This window comes from Balaenoptera physalus (genome assembly GCF_965194825.1).
Source record: "Balaenoptera physalus genome assembly, chromosome: 1".
Classification (NCBI taxonomy): Eukaryota; Metazoa; Chordata; class Mammalia; order Artiodactyla; family Balaenopteridae; genus Balaenoptera; species Balaenoptera physalus.
This window is the reverse complement of record NC_138882.1, coordinates 172,269,568-172,295,631: the sequence shown is the minus strand read 5'-3', so window position 1 is coordinate 172,295,631 and position 26,064 is coordinate 172,269,568. Positions and strand designations below refer to the sequence as shown.

The 26,064-nt window shown below is 48.2% G+C and overlaps 1 long non-coding RNA gene across 1 annotated transcript in view; it reads left to right on the top strand.

The window, feature by feature from the left end:
- The window catches only part of LOC309637465, a 606,851-nt gene that overhangs the window by 6,792 nt on the left and 573,995 nt on the right, over positions 1–26,064 (top strand). The window lies entirely within an intron of this gene.

Here is a 26,064-nt window from a genome sequence, read left to right as displayed (position 1 = left end):
CTCCCGCTTGGCTCTTGGCCAGATCCACTATCAATTTTACACAGAGGTAACAATAATAATGATTACACTAATCCCAGTTCTCAGATCCTTTGCCGGCACAAGCTGCCCCAAAGGAAGCAACAGAAGAGTCCGTGGGCTGGATGTTCAGTCCCCCTTCTGCCACCTACTGCATGTGTGACCTTGGGCTTGTCATTTCCCACCTTAGTTTCCCCATGTGCAAAATGTGGGCATTGAACTTGATGCTTAGAGGAATGGAAAGTGTCAGTCACTTTGAGCCATTAAGCTCTCTGGGAGGTTCAGGGACTGAGGGGAGATAGGGAGGAGAGGACGAGGGGAGCGGGAGGACACCCCTTGGAGGAGGTATTGCTATCTCCCTGTTACAGACAAGGAAACTGCTGCCCAGAGAGGCTGAGACACTTGCCTAACATCACACAGCAAGTTCATAGTAGCACCAGGATTCGAACCCAGGTCCCTCTGATTCTCTCCACTCCTCATAGGTTGCTTAGGGGTCAGTTCACCCCCACTTAGCTGGGGCAGAAACTGGGGCAGAGGTTGGGGATAGATCTGGCTGCTGGACATGGGGGTTCTTCAGGCCAAGAGGCAAATAATATTCTTCAGAAAGCTAGGTGTTGGGGGCAGCCTCGGGCGCCCTGTGGCCTGTGACAGGAAAGGAGAGGTCAGGACCAGGCAGCAAGCAGGCGGGAGACACAAGACTCAGGAGAGTACAGGGGCCTGGCCACAGGTTGGACTCAGGAGCAGGGGCTGAATCCTGGGAGGTAGGCCAACAGAACTAGGCCAGTCCCTAGACCTGGAGGAGTGGGGTCGGGGCCTATGGGCAGAAACCACGAAGTCTTCACTCCCAATCAGCCTCCAGCTTCCACTAGGCCCTGCCCTCTATGACCAAGCTCCTCCCAGAGGCCAGAAGGAAACTTTGAACAGGTAAAGCACCTCACACCCCCTCAGCTCCCAGCCCTCCACTGCTTCCAGGCTGACTCAGATGGGTGTGACCCACAAGCCTCTTCCCCATCTGCCCCAAGGCCACCCCTCTGACCTTGTCCCCCTTTGACTCCTCTACCCACTGAGCTCCAGCCACACTGACCTCTTGCTGTTGCTCAAACAAGCTAAGCCCATTCCGGCCTCAGGGCCTTTGCACTTGCTGTTCCCTCTGCCAGGAACATGCTTCCCTCTGCTGTAACCAGGGCTTGTCCCTTCACTTCATTCAGGTCTATGCTCAGATGTCCCCAAAAGTATCACCCACCCCAGCCTATCACTCTCTGCCCCGATCCTGCTTTATTTTTCTGTAAAGCACTTATCAGCCCTGACATTATTTAGATATGTCTTTATTTAGTGTTTGTCCCCTCCCCATCCCATACAGTAGAGGCTCCATGAGGCAGAGACTTGGCCTGTTCTGGTCCCAGCCCTGTCCCCAGGCCACAGGACAGTGCCTGGTGCATAGTAAATCCTCAGTAAATGAAGAGGCTGGAGCCAAGATCCCTGAGTTCAAGCCCCTTCACTCCCTCATGCTGTGACCTTGAAAAGAATCTTTGACATCTCTGAGCCCAATGTGTCTCCTGTATAAAACAGACCTAGTAATCATGCCAAACCCAGAAGGGTGTGTGACACGATGGTGGATAAGTGCCAGCTGGGGCTGGGTCTTGAGGAGTGAGTAAGAGCCTGCCAGGCCATCAGGGAGGAAAGAACATGCAGGCGGCGGAAAGGGCAGGTGCAAAAGCAGGGGCAGATCCCTGCCTGCTGTGTACCTGGCTGACGTCCGTGCCTCTGTGTGACTGGCGCAGAGCAAGGAGTTTGGACCGTGACCCGGGGACACTGTGGAGCCTGGGAAGGGTTTCCAGCACCAGGTACCCAGTTGGTTTCGTACATCTGAGGATCACTCTGGGGCAGAGTGGAGGGTTGGATGAGTTTGAGGTCAAAGAAGCTGTCAGTGTGTGGAAGTGTGGCATGAGGGGGGCTTGGCCAGAGGACCGGTGAAGCTGAATCCGGCCTCTGTACCCCGACAACGAATTAAATCTAGGAGACAGAGTTTTGGGTGAAGTAGAAAAGAATAGCTGTATTGCTTTGCCAGGCAAAGGGAGCCACAGCAGGCTAATGCCCTCAAAACTGTGTGTCCCAACTTGGAGAGGGTAGTGAGGAGTTTTATAGTAATGGTTCAAAGAGGGCGTGATCAGCTCATGGACATTCTTCTGATTGGTTGGTGGTGAGGCAATTGGAAGTCAGCATCATCAACCTTTTGGTTCCAGCTGATCTGGGGTCTACAAGCTTGTGGGCAGCATACCATTGTTAACCATTAATTTCTTCCACATAATGGGGGTTTCAGTATCTGCAAAACAGCTCAAAGATACTGTTGTGTGTATCCCTTGATGGGGAACCAGGAGTTGACTTGCCCCAAGGCAAGGCTGACTATTGTTTCTCTTGACTGTTTGTTTCTCTCTTGTCTCACATCCCCTCCCTTCCCTGATTAACAACCCCTTGAATCTGCCCGTTGGAACTCAGGGAAGGTCATGGAGGCTGAATGAAACCTATTTCCTGTAATCAAAGAAAATGGGGGACACAGAAAGGCTTTTGTGCCCTGGAGCTCCACAGGGCCCTACTCAGTATCACCAGGGAGGGGCCTAGGGATCAGGACAGGCCCCAGGTCAGCTCAGAAGAAACAGCCAGGCCAGAGAGATTGATGTGGAAATGTCTAGGCTACAGAACAAGGCTTCTTCCAACTCCCAACCAACTTTGGGATCTCCGCAGCAGGCAGAGCTGCACTGATGTTTGGGCTTGAAAAGCTGGGATAAAGGAAAGGTCAGCAGGGTATTACCATGAGGCAGGGAGGAAAGGATGTGAGGAAGGAACGTTCGGTCAACCAGAACCAGCTCAAGGAAACCTGACAGGACTGGAGAGAACTTTCCTCCCACCAGAAAGTCAAAGGGGAAACACATTTGTTTCCATGACACACGTGTTTTCAGGAGACCCTGTGACTGTTTTTGCACTGGAAAGCCATGAATGGAAAATTCCACCTGCTGAGGCAGACACTTCCTCCTCCAGGCACTAAACAATGGAGGAAGCTTCCGTCCTGAGTTTCCTGGTGCCTGAAATTCAACCACTGGAGCTTTACTCCTATGGCTTTAGGCTTTGCCTTTTGTTAAAATGCAAACAACTTCACAGAAGTATTCAACACAGGCTTATTTTCATTAACTCAATAAATACCTTTTGACTTCCTGCTCTAAACCAGGCAGTACCTAGAGGCTGGGAATAGAAAGATTAAGGCTGGTCCACGTCCAAGCCTTCAAGGAACTGGCAAGTTCTGTGGGTGGATACTGAGCAGACGCTGTGGGGCTCCTGGGCACAAAAGCCTTTCTGTGCCCCCCATTTCTTGATTATAGGATACAGGCTTCATTCAGCCTCCATGACCTTCCCTGAGTTCCAACGAGCGGGTTCAAACAGTTGCGAACTAGGGAAGGGATGTAACTAGGGAAGGGAAGGGATGTGGAGACAAGGGAGGAACTGTCAGAAGAAACAAGAGTGCAGCCTTGGGGCAGGGTCCTGGTTCCCCCTCAAGGGATATACAGAACAATATTTTTGAGCTGTTTTGCAGAAACTGAAACTCCCACCTGGCGGGAGAAGTTAACGGTATGCTGCCCACAAGCACCCAACGTAGACCCCAGACCTGCTGGAACCAAAAGGTTGATGATGCTGACTCCCACTTACCTCCCCACCAACCAATCAGAAGAATGTCCACGAGCTGATCACGCCCTCTTTGAACCATTACTATAAAACTCCTCACTACCCTCTCCAAGTTGGGACACACAGTTTTGATGGCATTAGCCTGCTGTGTCACCCTTTGCCTGGCAAAGCAATAAAGCTATTCTTTTCTACTTCACCCAAAACTCTGTCTCTGAGATTCAATTCAGCACCGGTGCACAGAGGCCAAGTGTTCAGCAACACTCCCACCAGGCAGGTTTGTATCCTGCCTCTATCTCGTACTAGCTGTGTGATCTCAGGCAAAGGACTCAACCTTTCTGAGCCTCTTTTTCCCCATATGTGAACTAGACTTACTCATAACAACATACAGAGCCTATGCTATTGAGCATAGCATAGTGGATTTCTTTCCCCTTTACTCTCAACTAGACCCTATGAAGAGTGATTTTTTCCATCTCTGCCCTTCCACTGAGGCACTCTAGACTAAAGCCCCACCCATGGCTAGTCAAAGCAGTGAACTGAATCCAGGCTGAACTAAAACTAACTGGAGAGTGGTAAGTGTTTCCATGGCAATGAGCACGTAGCAGGTTGTCCTGGGAACTTGCATGGATGCTCATGGAGACATGAGAGGCTCACTCCCAGTGTGGCCCAGGGGACACAAATGACCTCCTCAGTTTGGGCTAAAGCAGGGATGGGGGCAGAGGGGACAGACAAGTCAAGAAAGGACAGATGGGGTGATTAGTTGAATGCCGTGTTCAGAGTCCGAGCTGGACAGGCCTTCCATCCCAGTTCAAACTCCACTGTAAGATGGGAAAAATGAGGCTCAGTAGGGAGAAGGCGCTCACACCAGCCATGCTCCCATCGGCGCAGAGTGGCAGCAGCCGCTGGCTGTTCTTCTCCCTGTCTGCTGCACCGTCCTAAGAGTGGAGCTACATCCCGAGACTGATGACAGTAAGGTCCCATCTTCTGAGCACTTTCTAGGCAGCCAGCCCTGCCCCAGACATTTTGTGAGCAGTCACTCATGTGGTCCTCTACTAACGCCAGGAAGACGGTAATATTATCACCAGGTGAAGGGTGGTGACGACTGGATGTCTGAGGCTGGAGGTGAGTGACCGGTGGACATGGAGTCCTCTGGCCAGATCGGCGTGTTGGAGACGAAACTCACGACCCACCACGTGGACTAATAGGCAGGGGCCAGGAGTTCAGGTGCTTCTCAGACCTCATCTCATCCATCCTCACGCCAGTCTCCAAAGGTGGGGAGTGTTCTCTCCACTGTGAGGAAACTGAGGCTCATGACACTTAGGGGACTTACCTGAGGTTCATGATGCTTAGATGACGTACCTGAGGATACACAGCTGATGATGACCACATCTGAGCCTCACGGGTGCTTACCTCAGGCCCGGCTCTCTTCCAAGTATGATTCGCATGTGTTAACTCAGTCCTCACAACAACCTAATGAGAGAAGGGCCATCGTGATCCCCATTTTACAGATGCGCAAACAGCAGCACAGAGAGGTTAAGCAACTTGCCCAAGGTCACAGAGCTTTCCAATGGCAAAGCCAGGAATCAACCAACCCCAGGCCATCTGACATCAGAGCCCATGCTGTAAGTCCAGGGCAGCAGCTGCCTCATAAGCTGGTAAATGATGCAGCAGGATCCAGATCTGGTCAGCCCGACTCCAGAGCTCATGATCTCTCCACCACCAAAGGCTGGGGCTGAGGAGAGAAGCCCAGGCCCAGGCACCAGCCAGAGCTAGACGGGCTGTGGTCAGCACCCTGTACAGACTCAGCACAGACCTCAGAGGAAGGCTGGAGGCACGGAGGCCCCAAGGGGAGGGCCTTCCCAGAGCTGGCCCTCAGGCACCCCCAGGGTGGGAACCAAGTTGTTACTGACCAGGGTTCTTGGCCCCTTTAGTCAATAGAAATTGGTAAGAGGCCAGACAAGAAATTCAGACAAGGCTTTATTGGGACCCCTGCTGCAGCAGTGGGGAGCCAGCACAAGTAACAGTTTCCCTTGCTCGCTCCCTGAGGTGGGGGGCCAGCTAGTTCCTATACGGGGTGAGGGTAGTGGTGGGTCCAGGGGTCAGGCTGGAGGGGTGGCTTAGATGTTCTGCCCACCCCCTTGGTGGTGCTGGGTGGGTTTTTGGTCTTTTTGTATCTTGCTCATAATTTGCCCCAACTGTGCATGCATGCAGTTATTTTTAGGCCCTTATAGTTTATTTGCATTTTGTTGATGGAGGAGATGTTTGTCCAGGTGCAAGCACTGCAGCAAAGGGTCCCAGGTCCCAGCCTGTCTCAAAGCTAAACATGCTGAGAGTGAGACATTACAGACCCCTGGGCCTCAGTCAAGGTGGCCAACCTTCCCTGAGTCTCAGAATCTTCCCCAGACCCATCCCAGAGCAAGGAATCAGCTTCTCCTGGGATGGGATTCAGGACTATGCATTTCAGAAAGCCTCGTGGTGATTCTGAGGTGGCCATCAGACTCTGTCATCTGAGGCCCAGTGTTAAACTCCAGCTTGGAAAGTCTGGGGTATCAGACACTAAAGAGAATAATAACAATAACGGCAACATATTGAACGTGCCAAGAGCTCAACCTGTCCTTCCGTATGCCTTATCTCCATTCCTCACCGTGACCCATAAATGACAGGACTCTTAAAAATCCCATTTCACAGATGAGGGGACTGAGGCTCAGAGAGGGAAGAAAACTGCCTGAGTCATACAGCTGGTGAGGGGAGAGATGGGGTTCACGCTAAGCCTGTGTGATCTGCCTGGCCAGGCTTCCTTCCTCCTTCCCTCTCTGCAGAGGGTCTGGGCTGGGGGGCTGGGTACAGGCAGTGGCTCCTGCGAGGGCTTCCACCCAGAGAACTGCCTCTGCCGAACACAGGAAACAGCCTTTGCCTGTCTCTTCTCTCCATTCCCAAGTGGGAATTTAAGTTTCAAAAAGACTTGATGGCCCAGAAGAGAAGATTTTTACATGAAAAAGCAGCTTTTCTTTAAGGTTAGTGTGAGCACAGGAGCATCTGGTAGTGAGGGAGGTGGGAGACGTATAAGAAGTTCTGCTGGGCCCCAATAAACCTAAACAGCTTGGGGTGCAAACAACACACTCACAAGAGATTCGCAGGTGTCCCCTGGGTCCCAAAGGCCTTAGAAGTTACCGGGGCCTCCCCTCCCCGTCCAGCTGAGGCCTAGACCCCCTCCAGTGGTGAGACAATCACTAAACACTACCACAGAGGACGCTCATTCTATTAGTCTAAAATAATAGTTGAAAGGTTCTGCGACTTTGATTATTTCTCTTCAGCAGAAAAGAGGGGATGGGGCAAGGGAAGAGCTACAGAATCTAGAGGCACCATCCCAGGCCGGCAACCCACCTGCTGTGTGATGGGTGTCATATCTCTGGGACTCAGTTTCACTATCTGTAAAATGAACTTCAAAGGGTTGGTGAAAAGCTTAAGGGGGGAAGCACATGTATGGTGTGTAACACAATGTAGGTGCTCAATAAATGTTAGTTCCCTTCCCCCAACGCAAGGGGACTGCGTGGGTATTTGTGCTCTGTCCAGGAAATGGTGAAAAATGGTGACTACTGCAGGGTTGTTTGAACAGTGGTGTGCGGTGCACATATGCATGTGTATACGTGCATTTGTGTGTATTATGTGTACCGTGGGTGTGTGCGTGCAATGTGTATGTTGTGGACACACATGTCATGTTTGAGATCTGTGGGTGAAGGTAAGAGGAATGAGGTGACGTGGCGGATGGTGACATGGGGAAGTTAGGGGCCTGCTCAGAAAAGCCTGGGGCTTGTGCAACCCTGGGGAATTGTCAGCACAATCTCTTCATGATTGCTTTAATATGAAATAAGACCTTTCCTGACCTTGGAGTAAAGCTGACACACAGGAAGATGTGCCAATACTACCGTCTAACTCCTGGTCTCACTGGGGAATGCATAGCAGTGAGCCATGGCGTAGGCACAGGGCATCTTCCCAGAGTGTCATTTTTATTCCAAGACCAGGGGAAATGCCCATTATTTGACATTAAGGCACTAAGGATAAATTATAAAGTATAAAATATGCATAGAGGGACTTCCCTGGTGACACAGTGGTTAAGAATCCACCTGCTAATGCAGGGAACACGGGTTCGAGCCCTGGCCTGGAAAGATCCCACATGCTGCAGAGCAACTAAGCCCATGCGCCACAAGTACTGAGCCTGCGTTCTAGAGCCTGCGAGCCACAACTACTGAAGCCCGTGAGCCACAACTACTAAAGCCCGCGCACCACAACTACTGAGACTGCGCTCTAGATCCTGCGAGCCACAACTACTGAAGCTCGCATGCCCAGACCCCGTGCTCTGCAACAAGAGAAGCCACCGCAATGAGAAGCTCGTACATCACAACGAAGAGTAGCCCCCGCACAATGCAACTAGAGAAAGCCAATGCACAGCAACAAAGACCCAACACAGCCAAAAATAAAAATAAATAAATAAAAATTTTTTTAAACTATGCATAGATTTGAAATATTAAATTGAGGCATTCAAAGAACAAGTATGCTGGTGACTGGTGGCTTCAACCTCTGCCTCCAGACACCCTGAGGACACAGGAGCTCTCCCTCAATAAGAGGAGTGCCCCAGTAGAATCATTTTGGAATCCCTGCATTTCAGGAAATGGAACATCAGTGAAGAAGACTGCAAAGAGCTGTGATTTGCTCTCACAGGGGTTTTAAAAACTGTCTCTGCAGAGGGACTGGAGATGAGAAAAACTAGAGGCCTGAGAGGAAGCTGCTGCAATAATACAGATGGGGGATGAGTAGGGCCTGGGAGCAGGATGGGGCACAGGGAACAGAGAAGAAGGTTTACTGGAAAAATATGCCATAAAAATAACCTGGACTTGAGGATGGAGGAATGTGGGGACAGGAGAGGTAGGAGTTTGATCTGACTGGGCTGTATAGCCCTGTGTGCCCAGCTACGTGTTGGGTAACCAAGCAAGAATGAATATTCTTCGGAGAGTGAAGGATGGAAGTGAGGACAAGGCCCCAGTTGTAAACCTCCAATCTTTTATTCAACAAGGCAAATTGTATTGATGTAATAGAAGAGGGGGGGAACTCCCCAATTCATTCTATGAGGACAGTATTACCCTGATACCAAAACCAGTCAGAGATATCATACCTAAGGAAAACTACAGAACTTTTACGAAAATAGGTACAAAAATCCTCATCAGAACACTAACAAACTGGATATAAATAAGATTATTCACCATGACCAAGTGGGACTTATCCCAAGAATGCAAAGTTGGTTTAACATATGAATATCAACATGATACAGCATATTAATAGAATAAAGGACAAAAATCACACAATCATCTCAATAGATGCATGAAAAACATTTGGTAAAATCTAACACCTTCTTATGATAAAAACACTCAGCAACAACAACAACAAAAAAAAGGAATTTCTTCACTCAAAGTTCATCTACAAAAACCCCACAGCTAACATTAAACATAACAGTGAAAGACTGAAAGCTCTTTCTTGAGATCAGGAGCAGGACTAGGATATCAGCTCTCACTACTTCTATTCAACATTACACTAGAGGTCTTAGCCATGGCAATAAGGCAAGAAAAGAAATAAAAGGCATCTAAATAATAAAAGAAAAATTAACACTAATTGCAGAGGGCATGATATCACAGATGGAAAATTCTAAGGAATCCACACACACACACACACACACACACACACACACACACAAACTATTAATTTAATGAACAAGCTCAGCAAAGTTGAAGGATACAAGATCAATATACAAAAATCAAGTGTATTTTTACACACTAACAATGAACAATCTGAAATGAAATTAAGAAAATAATTCCATTAACAATAGCATCAAACAGAATAAAATACTTAGGAATAAATTTAACAAAATAAGTGCAAAACACTCTGAAGCCTACAAAACATTGTTGAAATAAACTAAAGATCTAAATAAATGGAAAGATCTAAGTAAATGGAAAGTTTGTAGACCGGAAGACTAAATATTGCTAAGATAGAGATCCTCCCCATATTGATCTACAGATTCAATACAATCCTTACCAAAATTCAGCTGTCTTTTTTTTTTTTTTCAGAACTTAACAAGTTTATCCTAAAATTCATATGGAAATGCAAGGGATGCAGACTGGCCAAAATAATCTTGAAAAAGAAAATAAAGTTGGAGGGCTTTTACTTCCTGATTTCAAAGTTTACTACAAAGCTACAGTAACTAAAATAGTGTGGTATTGGCATGAGGATAAATATATAGATCAATTAAATAGAACTTAGAGTCCAGATACAGCACTATCTTTATGGTGACTGGATTTTCAAAAAGGATAAGATAATTCAGTGGGGAAAGAGTAGTCTTTTCAACAAATGATGCTGAGGCAATTGGCTAGTCATATGCAAAAGAATGAAATTAGACCCCTATCTCACACTATATATAAAAATTAACTCAAAATAGATGATAAGTTTAAATGTAAGGGCTAAAATTAGAAGTAAATATAGGCAGAAATCATTATGACCTTAAATTAGACAATAGTTTCTTAGATGTGACACCAAAAGCATAGTGGCGAAAGAAAAAGTAGATAAATTGGACATCGTCAAAATTTAAAAATTTTGTGCTTCAAAGGACTTCATCAAGAAAGTGAAAATACAAACTATAGAATCAGGAAAAAATTGTGCAAATCATATCTCTGATAAACAACTTATATCTAAAATATATAAAGAAGTCTTAACAATACCACAATAAAAAGCCAAACAACTCAATTTATAAATGGGCTAAAGATTTGAATAGACATTTCTCCAAAGAAGATATACAAATGACCAATAAGATCATGAAAGTATGATCAACATCCTTAGTCATTAGAGAAAAGAATATCAAAACCACAGTGAGATACCACTTTCTAGCCATTAGGATGGCTATAAGCAAAAAAGTAGACAATAGCAATTGTAGGTGAGAATATGGAGGAATTGGAACCCTTATATACTGTTGGTGGGAATATAAAATGCTGTAGCCCCTGTGAAAAACAGTTTGGCAGCTCCTCAAAAACTTAAGCATAGAGTTACCATACAACTCAGAGATTCTGCTCCTAGGAATATACCCAAGAGAAATGAAAACTTACCTTTCACTCAGAAGACAGAATCCACAGGGCAAGCTCAGCTGCAGGGAAGAAAAGGAGCTGGAGGGACAAGATGGGGATGATTATTCCTGGGTTGGATTCAGGATGCCAGGAAAAAGACTTTTGATGGGTTTGGGACATTCATGTCCCTGAAAGGCCTTTTAGGGTTCTTTTGTCCTGTACGTGTGTGTGTATGTGTGTGTCTACCTTCTTGTGCATGTGAGTACCTAAATGAATATGTACATAATAACTTGTCCTGTGTGATATCTCTCATAGCTAAACAACTTATATCTCATAGTTCAGTAACTCAGGAGGGAAAATCTAGGACAAATATTCAGCTGGCATTTTATCCCAATTCATAAGTGTGTGCATCCTGAATTCCAGGTCTCAGCACAGCCCTGTGGCCTCAGCTACTTGAGGAAGATCTACCTGGGCAGATGGGTGTGAGGGGTTCTGCCTTGGCGGGTGCCGAGGGGAAAGCCTACAAGGATTACATAATCCCAGGGAGCTGGGAAGCCCACAGCTCAGTGCATCCATCCTTCTGGCTTTGAAGACAAGGTCCCTGCTGGTAATTCCTGTCCAGCCCATCAGGACTGCAGGGAAGCTCCCCTCACCCCAGCCCCTCAGTCCCCAGCTACTCTGTCCCCCAATCTTTCTGGGCTTGCGAGGCCTGGGAAGCTCGAGCCTGAAGATGTGGTGCTGGCCAACTCTGACGGGTGGTCAGAGCCTTGGCTTCAGACATCTGGGTTGGAGTCTGGGCTCCACTCACCACCGTGGGATTTGGGGGATGTTGTTTCACCTGCTGCACCTCATTTGATATCAATGCCAACCCCAGTGAGTACCCAGGGTGTCTGCACATGGTCAGTGCCCCATCACCCCCTCTTCCATCTCTCTCACATCATGCCTATTGTTTATACATGTGACAGTCATTTGATCATGGTTGACATTGGCATTTCTTCCCGACTGACGTATTGACATGAACCTTTGCCTTTAGCTTATTGTTACAATGATTATTATAATCACCACTAGTCAACGAACTCATGTGTGTAATCTCCACTACTATAATTGCTATTAGACAGATACAAATAATCCCTGCTCCCATGAACATTATCAAAAGTAGGCAGATGCGATCTGTTACCTCTGTGCTCTGGGAATCTGTCCCTTCAGGTCTTTGTCGGCTTGGACAAGCCCTTCCACAGCTCGCCATGAACAAGCCCCTTCGTCCTCCTGCCTCCACAGTCAGCAGGGTGGGTTCTGCAGTCCCTCTTGAAGAACACCTCACTCTGCAGATATGCAGTGACTGGTCCTGCTTCGCTGCTGGCTGCTGTGTATTGAGAACTTACCCTGGGCCAGACGTGGTACTAAGTGTCTTGCCAATATTAGCCTCAAGAGGATTCTCATTTCCATTTAACAGATGTGAGAACTGGGGTTAGAACCGTAGAACTGTTGAATGATTTGACCAAAATCCTGCAAATACTGAGTGATAAGCCAGTCATTGACCTCAGGTCTTTCAGATTCTAGAGCCCACCTTTTTCACCAGTGTAGAGAGCCTCCCTCTCCTTTTCCTCGTCCTCTCCCAGCTCTGTGCCCAAACCCAGCACCTGCCAAGGCCCCTTTGGACAGGCATCCTGAGATCTGAGGTTCCACCTTATAGGGAGGGGGTCTGGGACCCCCTGAATCTACAGCCCAGTTCGAGAACTACCTGCCTGGGAGACGACACATTGTTTTCCCCTTCACTCCTTCTAGCAGCTCGGATGTGGAACTAGCTCCGCCCTCAGCATCACCTTGCTGCAGACGTGGGAGTGATGACAGCGCTCTTCCTAAGGTTACCGTCACTCAGTTGTTCCAAGGAGCTTCTTCTGGACATCACGTGATTCTCACAGCATCCTAGGAAGTGGAGCCTTTTACCCCCTTGAATGGGGAAACTGAGGCCCATAGATTTTTGGGGCTGAGATGCCCCTTAGGAATCATCAACCTCTTCATTTTGTAGATAAAGAAACTGAAGCCCAGAGAAGGGAATAGACTTGCCCAATGTCCACAGCAAATGAGGGGCAGAGCCACAGCAGACCCCAGTGCCCCTAATTTCCAGACCAGTACAACCTGTGAGTCATCCAGGGTGTTGGTTGGTTTGTCCTTTTTTTTTTTTTTTTTTTTTTTGGTTTTGGTTTGTTTTTAGTTTCAGCATGATTCCCAGCCTGCCTGCTCTTCTGAGAAGTTGGGGATGGTTGGGGGCAGATCTGTTTGGATTCAGACATAAGATTCCAAGATCTGCCACTGACTCACTGTGCTCACTCGCGTGGGCAGCCTCTGCTCTGCCTCTACACACCTCAGTTTTCTTACGTGTACAACAATCTTTCACAGGACCAGGTCGCTGATTTCGAATCCCCCAGACATTCTGGATGTACTCAGAGTGTCCCATTCCCTCAGGAGTTTCAAAACTGGACATGGTCTCCATGACCTCTTGGCTTGGGAGCAGCTGCTTCACTTCCCCAGCAATGATTTTATCTCCTCCTGCTGGAAACTCGGCTCCATGTACTTGGGCTGAATAAGTTGATTTGTAGAAATTATCATTTCCTGAAGCGCGCACATCAGAAGCAACAAGTGGTTGTTCTGAGTGCTTCTAAATGAGCCCTGGAGTCCAGATGGGACAAATCCATCACTCCAAAGCAACATCTGCTGGCTGGTGGCATTGAATTATGTCACACTATAATAACATCTCCCCGGGCTCCTGTAACCTTTACTTAACTGAAGTTGGAATCTCCCACCAAGAGACCCACTTCCCTGTCTGGGGACTTTTCCTGGCAGGAGGCGTCCTGGGAGCCAACTGCGACGGTGTTATAGAGGACAGGACAGGTATCGATGGCAGAGGGAGGTGCCTCAGGACCTGGCAGGGGGGTCAGGAATAGGCCCCCCGATAGGAGAGGAGGAGGCAGGGGTTCAGAGGGCCACACCGATGGGATAATTCAGTTCACAGGGTCTGTCACCCAGCGTAGGTGCCCTGGAGATTCATGTCATCATTTACCCATTTACTTTCTCACTCCCTCACTCAGCAAACACTTCTTGGCCAGTGATGGGCCGGGTAATGTGCCAGGTGAAGGGGACACAGGGGTGATGAAGAGCTTGCCGTTACCCTCGAGGGGCTCACAGTCTGGAACAGGAGACAGAGGCTCTGCCTCAAGAAGTGCAAGAAGAGACACCAGGAGCAGGAGGAGGGAGCACGGAACTCCCTCAGGGACGGGTGGGGTGGGCATGGGTCCCAGGGTGGGGCCCCCAAAGCGGACCCTGAGACAAGGGCTCTGGTGCCGGTAGTTCACCTGGGGTGTGAATCCAGGGAGCACGTGGGAGGACATGGAGAGACTGAGCAGGGCAGGGAGGAGAGCCAGCGAAGCCTGGGTTCATGAGTGGGTTACAGCGGTGGGCACCGGGGCTCAGTCCTTCTGGGGACCCTCTGAGGACCGCGTGGAGAGTCCTGCTGGAGGATGGGCATTTACCCACTGGCTCTCGAGGCGTAACTGCCCCCTACACTCCCAGGGAACAGCGTGTGGATGGGTAGGAGGACATGGATTCTGGGGGCTGGGGGATTTAAAGGGAAGGATTTATTTCAGGATCATGTGTAGGGAGAGTCGAGCAGCTGATATTCAGGCAAGCCTGGGGTGACGGAGCTGGACGAGCTGAGGCAATGGGAGAGAGGGGGGAGGTGCTGCTGTGGACAGGCTCCCACAGAGGCAGAAGCAGATGGATCCAGGGGGCGGGAAGGAATTGGCCTCCTGCAGGGGAGGAGCAACTCTGCCTCTGAAATGACTGAGAATGTGTAGAATCATTCATTGATAGAGAGAAGGCGTGTGTGTCTCAGGGCTCTACTTTCCCACAGGGGGAAGAAGTCAGGTCAGTTGCTGGGCAGGGGGTTTCAAGAGGGTGGTGGTCTAAAACAGCATTTGAGGACTTGAGTAGTGGGTACAGACTACAGGAAGGTCAGAGGAAGGACAGATGATGCTGGTGCCAGCTGAGGTTGGCAGTGTCACAGTCATCACCAAACCAGCCCCTCCATATCTCAGGACCAGAATGGCAAAGGAAAATGGTCACCTTGGTCCTTTGCTAGGCTTGGCAAGACAGGGGTGGCACAAAGAGAACATCAGCCAATGGCATGTGCAATGATCCTGGGGCAGGACCTCGCTGGCTCCCCATCTCCTCTCCTACCTTTGGTCCAGGGAGTAGCGGCGGGGCTGGAAAACCCCAGCTGGGAGTTAACGGCCTGGGCCCTTGAACTAGTCTGTATCTCACTTGCTGTGTGACCTGGGAAAAGTCAATTCCCCTCTTTCAGTTTCTACATCTATTAATTGAAATGATGATAAGACCATCCAGCCAGTCTCACAGGGGTTCCCATGAGAGTTGCATCAAATAATCAAATAATTAAGGTACTTATAGAAGGAGAAGTCCTTTGGAGGTTGATTAGAGCAGCTCAGAGGTAAGCAGAAATCCTCCTCCTCCTCAGTTTTCGCATCTGTGAAACGTGTGGGTTGAAAGCTGAGCTGGGCACAGAACACAGTCACCCTGATCGCAAGACCCAGGTTCTTTCCATGCCACAAGCCTTATAGCATTGCACCATTTTGCAAGGCTCTCTTGGAGGATGTAATTTAATAAAAAGCACCAAGCTTCCTCAGTCCTCAACCTCCTCCTTGTGTCTGCATAGCAACCTGGTCTGAAAGAGGCAGAGGTGAGAGAAGTCAGGATGAGAGGACAAGAGGGGACCTGAATCTTTAAAGTTCCTTGATGGGTAGGGAGTGCTCGAAGTAGAACAGAGGGCTCAGCAAGGGAAGAGACCAGAGGGTCAGGGCCAGGGGCTCCAGGAGAGGACTCTGCCCCCAGCTCTCCTCAAACAGAAAATGCATTCAGAGAGTGAGCACGGCCCAAGAAAGTTCAGTGATCTCTTTGACTTGAGCAGGAAATGACATTCCCAGGCAGGTTCCCCCTTCCCACCTCAGGGAGAGAGGAGGAGGTGGTCTTAGAGCATAAACACACTTCCTTTTTCTAGAAGAGATTTCTCAGCTCCTGTGATCTTATTGACTCAGGCCACCCCCACCACAGGAGAACTCACCAGACAATGAAGCAGCCAACAGTGCTTTCTGCAGGCCTACTGCATGCTGGTCCTATGTCTGGAGAGGCTGTTAAAGGTGGGGCTCTGTGGGGCTGATCCTGGATAGTGCGGGTGCTGGGAGGGCATCCTCGCTCAGGATCCAGACGGCTGATGTGGTCCAGGCTTAGACTGTCTGGTGCTGTTGAGTCCACATGAGCACAGACTTTGGAGTCAGGCTGACGCAAGACTGATCCTTTTTCAGTGACTCTGAGAACTCTGTCTTCAGTTCTCTGAGCCTCTGTTTTCTCATCTGTCAGATGAACTTGGTAATACCCACATCTCAGGATGCTGGGAAGATTAGGAACAATGTCTGCATTGGGGACAATGAAGGGCAGCCACTATTGTGATCACCAGGACCCACTAGGGTGGGGGCCCAGGCCTATCAAGCTGAAATTAATGCAGACCATGCCCAAGGTTTCACCAGACTCAGAAAGTTGATGCTTAGGCTAGTGGCCTGCCCACACTGAGAAATGTCAGCCCCATTGTCACTGATGTTGAACCAATAGTACCCTAGTTGGAAGGGGCTCCTAGAAATATGTATGCACCCAACATCAGTGCCCCTCAATATATTAAGCAAATACCTACAGTTCTAAAGGGAGAAACAGACAACAATACAGTGGTCATAGGGGACTTCAATATCCCATTCTCACCAATAGATAAATTATCCGGACAGAAAATCAATAAGGAAAATCAATAAGGATTTGAACTATACTTTAGATCAAATGTACCTAACAGACATATATAGAACATTCCATTCAACAGCAGCAAAACACACATTCTTCTCAAATGCACATGAAACATGCATTAGGTTACAAAGCAAGTCTTGGCAAATTTTAAAAGACTGAAATCATACCAAATATCTTTTCCAATCACAGTGGTATGAAACTAGAAATCAGTAACAGGAGGAAAGCTAGGACATTCACAAATATGTGGAAATTAAACATCACACCCCAAACAACCAATGGATCAAAGAAGAAATCAAAGAGGAAAATTTTAAAATCTTGAAATAAACAAAAATTGAAACACTACATACCAAAACTAAGGTGAAGTTTGTAGGGATAAATGCCTACATTAAGGAAAAAGAAAGATCTCTAATAAACAACTTAACTTTATGTGCAACGAACATAAAGATAAAGAAGAACATACTAAGTCCAAAGTTAGCAGATGGAGGGAAATAAAGAATAGAGCAGGAAAAAAATGAAATAGAGAATTTTAAAAAAAGAAGAAAATATCAACAAAACTAAGATCTGGTTTTTTGAAAGAATAAAAAAAATTGACAAATATTTAGCTAAACTCGCCAAGAAGAGAAAGGGAGAACTCAGATAAATAAAATTATGAATGAAAGAGGAGATATTACAACTTGTATCATACAAACGCATAGGCTCATAGGAGACTAATATGAACAATTATACACCAATAAATTGGACAACCTAGAAAAAAATGGATCAATTCCTAGAAACATATAACTTACCAAGACTAAATCATAAAGTAGAAAATCTGAACAGATGAATAATGAATAAGGAGATAGATTAAGCATCAAAAACCTACCTCCCCTCCCCCCACAAAAACTATCTAGGATCAAATGGCTTCACAGGTAATTTCTACCAAACATTTAAAGAAGAATTAATGCCAATCATAAAACTCTTCCAAAAAATTGAAGAGGGAACACTTTCAGACTCATTTTATGAAACCAACATTACCCTATACCAAAGCTATTTGAGGACACTACAAGAAAAGAAAAGTACAAGCCAATATCCTTGAAGAATATTGCAAAAATTCTCAACAAAATACTAGCAAACAATTCAACAGCACATTAAAAGAATCATACACCTTGATCAAGTGGGATTTTTCCCTGGGTGCAAGGGTGGTTCAACATATGCAAATCAATAAATGTGATATACCACATTAATAAAATGAAACATAAAAATCAGATGATCATCTCAATAGATGGAGAAAAAGCATTTGTCAAAATTCAATATCTTTTCATGATTAAAAAAAAATAACTCTCAACAAACTGGGTACAGAAGGAACATATCTCAACATAATAAAGGCCATATATGACAAACCCACAGATAATATCATACTCAATGGTGAAAGATTAAAATCTTTTCCTCTAAGATCAGGAACAAGACAAGAGTACCCTCCCTCATCACTCCTATTTAACAGAGTACTGGAAGTCCTAGCCAGAGCCAGGCAAGAAAAAGAAATAAAAGGCATCCAAGTCAGAAAGGAAGAAGTAAAAGTGTCTTTGTTTGCAGATGACAATGGCTTATATATAGAAAATCCTACAGACTTCACCAAAACAAAAAAACAAAAACAAAACAAACAAAAAAACTGTTGAAACTGATCAACAAAGTCAGTAAAGTTTTAGGATACAAAGTCAACATACAAAATAGTTGCATCTGCTAACAACAAACTATCTAAAAAAGAAATAAAGAAAATCTCATTTACAATAACATCAAAAACAATAAAACTTTGGAATAAATATAACCAAGGAGGTGAAAGATCTATATACTGAAACTATAAGACATTGATGAAAGAAATTGAGGAAGACACAGATAAAATGGAAGATACCCCTTATTCGTGAACTGGAAGAGTTAGCATTGTTAAAATGTTCATACTAGCCAAAGCCATTTATAAATTCAATGCAATCCCTATCAAAATTCCAATGGCATTTTTCACAGAAATAGAAAAAAAAAAACCTAAAATTTGTATTTAGGAAACGACAAAAGACCCCAAATAGCCAAAACAGCCTTGGGAAAGAACAAAGCTGGAGGCATCGCACTTCCTGCTTTCAAACTATATTACAAAGATATAGTAATCAAAACAGTGTGGCACTAGCATAAAAACAGACATATAGACCAAGGAAACAGAATGGAGAACCCAGAAATAAACCCATGCATATACAATCAGCTAATATTTGACAAGGAAGCCAAGAATGTTCATTGGGGAAAAGACAATCTCTTCAAAAAATGTTGTTTAGGAAAACTGGATATTCACATGTAAAATAATGAAATTGGACCCCTATCTTACACCACTCACAAAAATTAACTCAAAATAAATGAGGACCTAAACATAATACCTGCAGCTGTAAAACTCCTAAAAGAAAACAGGGGGACAGCACCTTGACATTGGTCTTGGCAAAAAAAAAAAAAAAAAATTGTTGGCAATGATTTTTGGAATATGACACCAAAGGTACAAGCAACAAAAGCAAAAGTCAACAAATGGGACTACATCAAACAAAAAAGCTTCTATACAGCAAAAGAAATAGCAAATTAAATGAAAAGGTAACCTACTGAAAGGGGGAAATATTTGCAAATCATATTATTAGAGGTTAATGTACAAAATATATAAAGAACTCACAAAACTCAATAGCAAAAGAAAAAATAACTTGATTAAAACATGGGCAAAGGACCTGAACAGACATTTTTTCAAAGAAGACATACAAATGGTCGACAGGTACATGAGAAGGTTCTTTAAATTACTAAATATCAAGGAAATGCAAATTAAAACCAGAATGAGATATCACCTCATACCTGCTAGAATGGCTATTTTGAAAAAGACAAGAGATAACAAGGGCTGGTGAGGATGTGGAGAGAAGGAAACACTTGTGCACTGTTGGTGGGAATGTAAATTGGTACAGCCACTGTGGAAAACAGTATGGAGATTCCTCAAGAAATTTAAAATAGAGCTACCATATGATCCAGCAATCCCACCTTCTTAGGTATATATCCTAAGGAAAGAAAATCACTCTCTCAAGGAAACATCTGCATGTTCGTTGCAGCATTATTCACAATGGCTAAGACATGAAAGAACCTAATAAGCTAAGACATAGGAAAAAAACCTATCCATTAATAAATAAATGGATAAAGAGAACATGTTGTGTTTGTGTGTGTGTGTATGTATACACACACACCAATGGAATATTATTCAGTCATAAAAAGAAGAAAATTCTGCATTTGTGACAACATGGATGAACCTTGAGGACATTATCCTTAGTGAGATAAGTCAGACAGAGAAAGATAAATGCTATATAATCTCACTTATAGATGGAATCCTAAAAGGCCAAACTCATAGAAACAAAGAGTAGATTGGTGGTTGCCAGGGCCTAGGGGGTGGGGGAAATGGGGAGATGTTGGTCAAAGGGTACAAACTTCCAGTTATAAGATAAATAAGTTCTGGGTAACCTCCTCCTCATAGTACGGATGGTGACTATAGTTAATGATACTGTATTGTATACTTGAAAGTTGCTGAGAGGGTAGATCTCAAATGTTCTCATAACAACAACAACAAAAATAGTCATTATTTAAGGTAATGGATGTGTTTACTAACTTTGTTGTGGTCATCATTTTAAAATATATGTGTGTATCAAATCATCACATTGTATACCTTTAACTTACACCACGTTGGATGTTAACTATATCTCAATAAAGCTGGAAAAATAATTTTTAAGTGTGGGGGTCTGGAGCAAGACAGACTTGAGTTCAAGTCCTGTTTGTACATTCAGCAAATATTCATTGAGTGTCTGGCACGTGCCAGGCACCCGTGCTCAGTGTTGGGGACACAAGGGGACCGGATTCACATGGCCCCCACCCTCTCACAGTCTGGAGGACGAGACAGTGAACAAATAACCAATGAATAGATAAGCTCATCACCCACTGTGGGAGAGAAGGAGGGACATACAAGGGGTGAGGCCCTGAGACAGACAGGACAGTGGGGCAGGGGGCCCCTTCAGGGCAGTCAGGGCGGGCCTTTTTGGGGGGCATCTGAGCTGGGACCTGGACACCAAGGAGGACCAGCCGCACAGAGACTGCTGCAGGGCGTCCAGGCTGAGAGCTCAGGGCACTGAGGAGAAGTGACGCCCGAGCGAGCAAAGGAGCAGGAGGGACACGCAGGGAGAGGGCAGAGCCCCGTCAGGCAGGGCCTCGGAGGCCACGGCCAGGAGCTCAGCTTCGCCCGCCGAGCAGTGGGAGGTCACTGAGGGTCTGAGCGGCTGGTGATGGGACCTGGCGTATTTTTTCAAGCGATCGCTCTGGCTGCCGCTGTTTGTCGGTCACTCGATGGCTCTGTGACCTTGGACAGGTCGCTTAAGCTCGTGGAGCCCCGATCTCCTCACCTATAAAGCGGGGGTGACAACGGTACCTGCCTCACCGGCCTCCTCGGAGGATGACAGGACAATCCACAAGGAGCACTTGGCAACATGCCCCGTGCTATCTAAGTGCTGAATAGAGCTTTGCTTTTTCACATCACCACGTCCAAGGCTCTCGTCCTCCACCAGCAGGACGTCGCTTGGCCTGAACCTGTTGTAACCATAGGTCCCTCCAATCCCGTCAACACCACCCAGCCTCCCACTGCCCTGGGAGCACCACGGCCTCTGGTTCTTTCTTCTCGCATTTCTCAGATGAGTCCCCTGAGGCTCACTGAAGGTCAGGACCGGTCTCAGTGCCCCTGAGAGTAGGAGGCCCGCGGACCAAGAGCCTTGGACGCCATCATCCCTGCTCATGTCACCACATCACAAGGTAGGTTCTGCCCACATAACAACACCGTTATTTCTGCCCTGGCCTCAGGCCTGGGGGTGTCTACTAAGCCCCTGTCCAGCAGAGGCCACTGGGGGAGGTCGGCGGGAGCCCAGTGACAGGGAGCAGCCAGGCCCGCTCTCAGTTAGGGCTTTGCAAATGGCCTTAGCATCTGTCAAAGTCACAGCTCCATCTCCTGGGTGCCCGGGATATATAATGTGTCCCAATCAGGGCCAGTAGGCAGCTGGCCCCTCGGTGCTTGTGGAAATCCTATTTACTGGAGTGGGGCGGGCGGGGGCTTCTACCCCACATCTGCTCTGCCCGCGGCCCTGGTCAGAACCAGGCTGGACCATTCGTCTTCTTGTGCTCCAGGCAGCCTCGTCTGAGAGGCCACTGCCTCTGACACATTACACAGCATTTGAAAATCAGCGCCCAGGCCACAGATCACCCATTTGGTGTCGCATCAAGGGATCGTCTGGCTTTCAACGCCACCTGGACGGGCACAGAGCAGAGCAGTTAAAGGCCCGGGCTTTGGAGTCAGCCTGGCGTGTGTTCAAGTTCAAGTCCGGCCTCTGCCGTGCAATGGCTGTGACTTTAGGTGAGGAGATACCTCCCTCAGCCTCCGTCTCCTCACCTCTAAAATGAAGGGGTAGTGGCCCCTACTTTGAAGAGCTGTCGTGTGGATTAAGTAAGAGACAAAGCCTGCAGGTACTCAGCGACAGGCAATGGTGACCACGTTTACTATCCAGAGACTTCAGTATTATGGTAAAAGATGGCATTTACTGAGGGCCAGTAATGTCACCAGGGACGCTGCTAGTTGTTTTTAAACAATTTTATCTCCAATCCTGCAAGTAGGTAATGCTATGTCCATTCTCTAGATTAAGAAACTGAACCTGGGGTGGTTCGGGGACTTGAGCAAGGTCACCAGCTAGGGGGATGTGGGAGCTTGGCTTGTTGCTTCTGGAGCTGGTGCTTCTCCTAACACACAGCCCACCCTCCCAGCTCCTCTGAAAGGTCAAGTGAGGCCAGACAGACAGGCAGAACCACACCACCCTCCCTCCCTCCCTCACGCCCACATTTCCTGAGCATCAGCTCCAAGTCTGGATTACACTCAGATGAACACAGAAACACTTCCTGCCCTTGAGGAACTCAGCACCTGATGGAGGGAGAAGCAGGGCCACTGACTCGCAGCACAGAACACAGGCTGACCCTCATCCTAACAAACACCCCACATGCTTCTTTCATACGCCATGATGCTTTCCTCAGAAAATGCCTCCAGTGCGCTGTCACTCCTCACGGGCCCCAACTTCTCTCTTCCCAACTTCTCTTAAACCCACTCCCCTCAGGCTCTCACTCCTATCACTCCGCCCACAACCTCCCTGTCAGCAGTAACCCCCGGGTGACCTGTGACCTCCCTGTCAGCAGCGACCCCCAGGTGACCTGTGACCTCCCTGTCAGCAGCGACCCCCAGGTGACCTGTGACCTCCCTATCAGTGGTGACCCCTGGGGTGACCTGTGACCTCCCTGTCAGCAGCGACCCCCGGGTCACCTGTGACCTCCCTGTTACTGAATCCAATATCAATCCTCAGTCGACTCAGCAGATCGGTCCCTCTGGACACAGTTGGCCATCGCTCCCCCCGAAGCATTTCCTTCACTGGCTTCTAGGAAACTCCCTGGTCTTCCACGTTCCTGATGCTGAGGGTTGGTCTTCGTTCATCCACTCTGTCTACACTGGAGCCCGTGGTGGTCTCATCCATCCCGCGGTTTTAAATACTGTCTCTGCACTGACAGCTCACAAGTGTGTAACTTCAGCCCAGCCCGCCTCCGTTCCTCCAGGGCCTCCTCCTGCCTGCCCGTGCCCACTCTCGGCTCTCCGACTGACATCACAGCGCCCACGTGGCCCGAAGGAAACCACACCGCTTCTCTCCAAGCCTGCTCGCCCCACGGCTCCCCCATCTCAGTTGCTCAGGCCAAAACCTTGGTGTCACTTTCTGTCCTCCTTCTGTCACACCCCATGTGGGACACCCCACACCCAGTCCTCTAGCAGAGCAGGCCAACTCTACCTCCAAAATCCATCCAGAATCGGACTGCTTCTCCCCACCGTCATTAGGTACAGGCGGCCCACGCCTCCGTCATCCCTCACCTGGAGGACCGCTGCAGCCCGTAGTGCATGCGTCATGTGCTCACGTCGCAGGGGCCGGACAAAGTCACATGACGCCCCCAAGCCGCCCAGGGGCAGGACAAAGTCACATGACGCCCCCAAGCCACCCAGCTGTGAGATGGGGAAGGCTAGGAAGTGCTCTCTATTCGGCAAAGTTACGTGCTCACTGCACACCACGTTTTCTAGGGAAGAAGGAGAGGATGAATAATGGGGGTGACTAGGGTGTCACCAAGGATTCCACTTAGGTAGGAGGATGAGAGATGTCAGGAGGTGGCATTTAAACTAAAATCGAAAGGATAAGAAGTAACTAGCCGTGGAAACAACCTCTGTGTAAAGGCCCTGAGGCAGGCAAGAGCCGGGCTCGTGTGAGGCACAGGCCAAGGGCCACTGTGGCTTGAGGGTAGGTGGCCCTGAAATAACTCCCATCCGCAGGCTCTGCTTGCGACGTGAAAAGACACTCCTGCCATGGGGCAGTGGTGTCCACGTGCCCTTCCCTTGAATCTGGGCGGGCTGGTGACTTCTGCGGAAGTGATGTTACATCACTCCCGAGGCTACATTGTAAAGGTAATACATCCTCCCCTCGCTCTCTGGGGATGCCCGATCATGGAACACACCTCCACAGTTTGAGGAATCCAGAGCCACCCAGAGAAAGGCTACCCGGAGAGGACGGAGGCCCCGCCTGCAGCCCGAACTCACAGCTGACTGACAGTGCCATCGATTTGCCAGCCACGTGAGTGAGCCACTAGAAAACGATCTGTAGTCCCAGGTGGACCACACCCCCAGTACAACAGGGAGCACGAGATAAGCCATCCCCACCGAGCTTTGACACCTTTTGGGGTGTTGTTTGTTAAGCTATGCCTTTTGCGGGGGAGGTTGTTACATAGCACGAGATAAGGAAGGAAGCCCCTTCCTGGCTGTGGGGCCTTGGCCCAGACACAGTCCGCCTGAGCCCTGTTTTCCCACTGCCAGGACGGAGAAACAGCATTCGTCCTGGTGTGGAGGTATGACCGGGTGAGACCATCATGGGAAGCATACAGCCCAGGGCCTGCACGTCGCAGGTGCTCAGGAAAAGCTGCGGAGGCTCATGTCAGGCAGTTCTGTGCTTGTATTTCTCCAGCTGCTCCCTGAGCCCCTCCGGGGCTGGGATCTCAGAGCCCGGCACAAACATTTCCTGGATGGACTCAGGGAAGAGGAGTTGGGGTGTGTATCAGGTGACCCAGAGATTTTCCCTGAGGGCAGGGGATGAGCAGAAAGGTACCCTCAGACGCCCCGCCGCCATGCCTCACACCACAAGGCAGGGAGGCGCCTCACACCCACCGGCCAGCTAACAGGATTGGTCCCCTCATATTTGGGAGACGATCCCAAAGCCCCTCACGTGGGAGGGAAGGGCAGAGCCATCGTCTGCCTGCTCCTGCCTCTGCACGCGGCTGACGGCCCTGGTCACCGGTCTGTGCAGAATAGCCCCCTCTGGGTCCCCTGCCTACATGGCCCACAGGAGGCCCTGTGCTCTGCGAGCCCCACACCTACAGGTGCCTCCTGTTTCTGCTGGGCGGAGGGATCTGAGACATCGTGTTTTGTCAAAATCCCTTGGACATTCTAGTGTCATAAAAAAAAAACCCAGCTCATTTCAGTGTTCACCATGTCCTGTTATGGAGGTCTGTGCATACCCGCTCTCTGTCTCTGTCTCTTTCTGCCTCTGTCTCTCTCTCTCTCTGTATCTCTCTCTCTCTCTCTGTGTCACTCCCCCTTTCCCCCCACCAACAATATATTAGGACAATCTGTCCCCTTACAGAGGGACCATCAAGCCACATCGAGCAATATCTCAACACATGTAACCAGGTTGCCTGGCCTGGGTACATAAACAAGGGCCATCAAAAAAAAGCTGCGTGTGACGGAGCCCTGCTTGGTTCAACGTTCGTCCAAAAGCTCTGCATTTGCTCTGCTAAAAACAAGGTCTCTTAATGACGGGCATTTCTTCTTTGCAGGAGGACGTGGCAGCGGGAGGGGGACGCGCAGGCAGGGCTGCAGGAGGCTGGGCTGTGTCCTGGCCGGGTCGCTCATGGCCGTGGACTTGAGGTGTGCATCTCACCCGGCAGAGCCTCCTCATCAGCAGAGGGGACAGTGACAGCACCCTCCTTGCGTGGAGGGTTCAGAGAAAGGTACGAATTATCCACGCAGGAAATGATGGTTCTGCGATGGAGGCGACAGCATCTTCTTGTTTTGTCCTCAGGGCAGCCTGGGAGGCAGGTGTCCTGAACTTGGGACCTGGCAAATGGGACCTGGGGGTCCCATGTACAAATGGGACCTGGGGGTCAGCGAGATTAGCTGAGGGGCCTGGGCACACTTTTTTTTTTAAAGATTTTTTTGATATGGACCATTTTTTTAAAGTCTTTATTGAATTTGTTACAATACTGCTCCTGTTTT